General features: G+C 38.2%; 1 protein-coding gene across 1 annotated transcript in view; it reads right to left on the bottom strand.

Annotated features, from left to right (window-relative positions):
• Positions 1–303: 303 nt before the first annotated feature.
• The window catches only part of uts2r (urotensin 2 receptor), a 49,541-nt gene continuing 43,844 nt past the window's right edge, over positions 304–6,000 (bottom strand). Inside the window, exon 2 of the mRNA XM_066704874.1 lies at positions 304–1,368. The gene's annotated coding sequence lies outside the window, so the exon portion shown is untranslated. The remainder of the gene's footprint in view (positions 1,369–6,000) is intronic.

Genomic DNA, 6,000 nt, shown 5'->3' with positions numbered 1-6,000 from the left:
TTAAGACTTTTCAGTGTGTTTGTTTTTTATTGATTTGTTTTTTCACCTCCCATTGTTTCACACATTTAAAGTCTGGAGCAGTTTGTGTAGGACAGAAAGCAAAAATCCAATTTAAATGCATCAGGATTTAAAGTTGAAACACAACAAAATGTGGCGTGAATACTTCCTATATGCATTGTATATACAATACATGTATATATTTCTGAGTCCATTGTATTATATTGTTAAATCATAAAAGCATGTTTGAATGTTCTGCTCCTCACCCAACACTGTGAGTTCCCCAGGAAGGCATGAAAATAAATGTTTCTTTTGTACATTTATTTTTCCAAACGCATTATGCAGGCAAAAAAAAGAATAGAGAGAGAGAGAGAGAGAGAAGCTTTGTTGTTTACAAGAAGTACATTTACATGCTATTTAATTGATTTCAGTTGGTTGCATTTTACATTTATAGCCCATAGGCAGACATACATTTCATTTATCATTTCTCAGCCACTGTTCTGGCTTTTAATACACATTACTTTTGAACCAGATGCTACACGGTTCTCCATGTGTTACTTCTCATACTTGGTAATTCCTCTGACCAACTTGAAAAAACTCCCACTAGTGCACTATAGTATTGGAGCACTTGAGAATTCCCTATTGAGTAATCTTATATAGGTCATTATTTTCTATCAGTATTTCAAAATGGAAGAATCCCAGAAGACAACAATGCGCTATGTAATTTTACAAGAGCGACCAAAGAAAAACAACAACAAAAATGTACTTCTTCCCTTTGAAATAGATCCCTGGTGTATTTTCACAAGCTTGTCCTTTTCTGTCCAGTAAATTGCAAACACAGTAAAGGAACTTGGCAGTGACAGAAGTTGTCTTTTAAATGGAGACTGGGACTCCACTTTCCACACCCAGACTGGGTTATTCCCCTCAAATAAATGACTTCAGCTGGGCCAGGGTTAGCAGTCAGTTAGTGTGTCTGATTTCATCTGGCAACCTCCAACACTGATGGAAAGTGCACAACCAAACCTCCCGTTGACTGATAGACATGGCCACAAAATGCACAACTTTATGGCAAGTGTGGATTGAATGCTGCCTTTGAACAAACCTTCTGTAGCTGGACCAAGTTGGCTGGTATTTTTCTAGCCGGTCATGACTATATGTACACCTTTAGCTAAGATGTCAAAGCCAAAGTCCTTAATGTGTGAATTGGCAAGCTAGGTATGGGGCTAGTACTATCCAATAGTTGTTCTAGGTAGATCTGATCAGGATCCACAGCCCATCAGGATACACTTCCACACAAGATGTCCTTCTCAGAGCTCTCTTTCACACTGGCTTGCCATGTTCCACTGCACCGTCGCCAGATTCTGTCCTGCCCTGTCAACGAAACAAAACAACAAGCTGCTATTAATACAACACAGGCCTGCTGGTGGCTGGACTTGAATTGGCAGCCAGTCAAGTGGCAAGTACTTCGGCATTCCTTGCAGGGAGAATCTCTTCTGGCATCTTCCCTTTTTATATTTCCACACAGATCTTGGAAAAACATTTGTTGGTCCTCCAAAGTCAATATGTATTTATTTTACACTCACCTAAAGGATTATTAGGAACACCTGTTCAATTTCTCATGAATGCAATTATCTAACCAACCAATCACATGGCACTTGCTTCAATGCATTTAGGGGTGTGGTCCTGGTCAAGACAATCTCCTGAACTCCAAACTGAATGTCTGAATGGGAAAGAAAGGTGATTTAAGCAATATTGAACGTGGCATGGTTGTTGGTGCCAGACGGGCCGGTCTGAGTATTTCACAATCTGCTCAGTTACTGGGATTTTCACGCACAACCATTTCTAGGGTTTACAAAGAATGGCGTGAAAAGGGAAAAACATCCTGCGGCAGTCCTGTGGGCGAAAATGCCTTGTTGATGCTAGAGGTCAGAGGAGAATGGGCTGACTGATTCAAGCTGATAGAAGAGCAACTTTGACTGAAATAACCACTCGTTACAACCGAGGTATGCAGCAAAGCATTTGTGAAGCCACAACACGTACAACCTTGAGGCGGATGGGCTACAACAGCAGAAGACCCCACCGGGTACCACTCATCTCCACTACAAATAGGAAAAAGAGGCTACAATTTGCACAAGCTCACCAAAATTGGACAGTTGAAGACTGGAAAAATGTTGCCTGGTCTGATGAGTCTCGATTTCTGTTGAGACATTCAGATGGTAGAGTCAGAATTTGGCGTAAACAGAATGAGAACATGGATCCATCATGCCTTGTTACCACTGTGCAGGCTGGTGGTGGTGGTGTAATGGTGTGGGGGATGTTTTCTTGGCACACTTTAGGCCCCTTAGTGCCAATTGGGCATCGTTTAAATGCCACGGCCTACCTGAGCTTTGTTTCTGACCATGTCCATCCCTTTATGACCACCATGTACCCATCCTCTGATGGCTACTTCCAGCAGGATAATGCACCATGTCACAAAGGTCGAATCATTTCAAATTGGTTTCTTGAACATGACAATGAGTTCACTGTACTAAACTGGCCCCCACAGTCACCAGATCTCAACCCAATAGAGCATCTTTGGGATGTGGTGGAACGGGAGCTTCGTGCCCTGGATGTGCATCCCACAAATCTCCATCAACTGCAAGATGCTATCCTATCAATATGGGCCAACATTTCTAAAGAATGCTTTCAGCACCTTGTTGAATCAATGCCACGTAGAATTAAGGCAGTTCTGAAGGCGAAAGGGGGTCAAACACAGTATTAGTATGGTGTTCCTAATAATCCTTTAGGTGAGTGTATATGGCTTCATTAGAAAGAACACTTCACTATAAGTTCTATGTGTTAAGAAGGCGCACTATTTTGTAACTTTAAGTTTTGAGTAGAAATCACTATAACTAAATCCCTGGCTTTAAAAGTGAATTGTTCTATCCAAGCTGAGTCGGACACCGGTTAACCGCATTGTTATTCAATTAAAGGGCAGGGAGTTTAAACTAAATTTTGAACAGTGCCTCACATTCTGCTTCATCATCAAACCACAAGATCTAGATGCCAGAAGTTAACAAATGGGCTTCCTAAATTAATCATGGAAAGGGCTGCGTTTAAAATGTTGTTTAAAATCAATTGAAAACACACTCCCAGTTTTGCAGCATAGCAAAAAACTAAATATTTTATCATTTTGAGGCTATAATAGCATTACTTAAGCATAAAAGCGCGTATACATTTTCTGTTCCTCACCCAAGCACTGCGAGATCCCTCAGGAATATCATATATTAAAATATATTTTTTTTTAATGCATTATTTAGGCAATAAAAATGTAAAAGCAGTCTTGGAGAAATACATATGTTAATTTGTAGAAACCATCGTCGGAGTTGGTTGAATTTTACATTTTACACAGACATTTCACCTGTTGTTGACTGATTTGTTATTCAGACAAAAAATGATATGATAACTTCCAGATAATTATCTATTTATAATCTCTACTGAATGAAATGTTGTCAAGAGGTGTCTCTTGAGTTTGTGTTATATACACTGTTGCATTAGTTTAAAACTAATGTTTAATCTAAATAACAATTTTTATAAAAACCTTAGTTAGTTGTGGTAGAGATGGTGTAAAATGGCTTTTCAATTTCCAAACGATGAGTGTCATTGGATACTTAACAGGCTCAAATTAATAACTTAAGTGGTTCATATAAACCTATCAATACAATACTGAATCCCTTTGCTTACATTTCCTTTAACAACTACAGGCAACTTTTCAATGTTTGGAGTTTTATCACAGAAAAACCTATGCAGAGTTAGTTCTGTCAAATCTGCTGGCATCTTCTAAGTAATAAGGTTGGGGTGGTCATAACTATGCTTACTCTCCTGTATGTGTTGAATAAGAGAGTTGAGTGCAGGTTAAAGAACTGTTTACCTTTTAATAATTTTTTTGGCCATTCCGGTCTAAGGCAGCTTGGCCTTTGTTCGCCACTGACATGTGGCTTTAATCAAAAGCCCCAAGACTGCAAGATAACTGAGAGCTAGACTGCAGATAATCAGTGTTAACTCAATTCCAAATTAACAAGGTGACATTTAACAGTGAAATTACCCAGTATGTACACGCTATCCAGTGATTTCCAATTAATTATACATTCATCTATTTAAATTATGTCTGTTGGGCTTTGCATGTCTTTAGTGTCCCTGTAGTACATTGAGTGATTAATGGTGTTGCATAAATGTGTTACAATTTGGAGTCATTGGCACTTGTGTCCTGTATTTTGATGATGGACTAGACTATCTTTTAAAACGTTTATGTCGCCTGTAGAAAAAAAATACCTATGAGCAGTGCACAGGAAAAACATTATCTTTCCAAAATAGGCAAAACCTATTATATTGCCCATTAGCATCAGTTATTTCTAGTTAATTGACTAAATATATGCTGTGAGAAGGTGAAGAGAAATAGGGCAACATGAAGCAAGATTAAAAGAGCCTTATTTTGTATCCCTTGTTTGCTATTGTAATGGACTGAATAAAACATCTTGGAGCTCACTGGACAAACATGAAGGATTTGTGTGCAACAGGCAAGTGACGCAAATTATATGACAGATTTCCCAACATCAGAGAAGTAGTCAGCATCAAGATTTTTACTGTCAATTGAGAAACCTACAGATACAGGGATCCATAGCCAGCTTTAGAGACAAATTCAGACAGAAGCAGAAAATAATAAATCTTCTCTAGAGAGACTTTTGGATGTGACCTTGGTTCAAGCATCTAGAAATTTGGCATTTCAAGGAAGCAGTCCTACAATTAACAGTGTTCACAGTGTCAATTTCATGTGTGTACATTAACTAATATTGCACTATGACCCCTTTTTCTATGACCCCTTTTTGCGTTATCACTCACATAATGTAAAACTGTCAAAAAAAGGGGGACCAAAATGCAAGCTTTTTATCTTTCTTGGGAAAGTCTGAACATATTTTTTAAATTATGTAGTCAGCAAGTTTAGAACATGATTGTGAAAGAGAGAAATTCATCTATTAATTTTTCTTTGATATGTGATGTGATGCTACTGCAGACTTCTCCCATTAGAACAAAATGTACTTATCCTCAGGAAATTGCAGAAATGCAACAACAAGTATTGCAAAAACATGGCCTTGACTTCACTGATTGCAAAGGACAAGATTTTGGCAATGGATCCAATATGTACACAAACGTCAAGGGTGCACAAACTCATATCCGTGGAAAAAAATCACACTTGCTGCATGTTCTCCTCATGCTTCTCATTCTCTGAATGTAGTTGGAGTGCATAGTGTAGAATTATGCTTCGAAATAGCCACTTTTTTATTTTGTTTCCATATGTTTTTTCAGTGGTAGCCCAAAAAATGGTGGCTATTTTAAACAAAAAGCAAATTTCTCTCTACAATGCTCGCGTGAAACCATGTAGAGTGCTCAAATTTAAGATATTGGTTCTGTTGCAAAGCACCTTCCCAGTATTATTGAAGCTCTAGATAGCTAAATCAAATCTAGTAAAGTGTCTAACGAAGGCATATCTGAAGAAAAAGGTATTTTGCCACAATTGTGCTTGCCACCATTTGGGTAAATGTTCTACAGAGGTTTGAAGAGCTTCTTCAGTCTGCAGGTAAAGTGATGAGACAAAGTTTGTGTATTATCTGTATTCCTGCATTAGCAACACATACTTTTGCATGTCTTTATTGATCAAATTGATCTATCCTTCATTGTCTTTGTTGGAAAAAGTATGTGAATGTCTAGGATTATCAGCTCTATTAAGGGGGTAATTTGAGTCAGATGTTCAAATCAATTAAATGACAAACAGGTGTGAGTTTGAGGGGCCCTTCTCTATGAAACAAACTGTTAGAGTCTGCTCTTCACAAAACAGATTTGTGAAATAAAGGCTGGAAAATGTTACAAAACCATTGCATCCATCAATCCACTGTCAGGCAGATAGTGTACAAATGGAAGCAATTCAACACCATTGTTATCCTTCCCAGGAGTGGTCATCAAACTAAA

The sequence above is a fragment of the Amia ocellicauda genome, chromosome 5, assembly GCF_036373705.1.
Source record: "Amia ocellicauda isolate fAmiCal2 chromosome 5, fAmiCal2.hap1, whole genome shotgun sequence".
Taxonomy (NCBI): Eukaryota; Metazoa; Chordata; class Actinopteri; order Amiiformes; family Amiidae; genus Amia; species Amia ocellicauda.
This window is presented reverse-complemented; position numbering and strand designations above follow the sequence as displayed.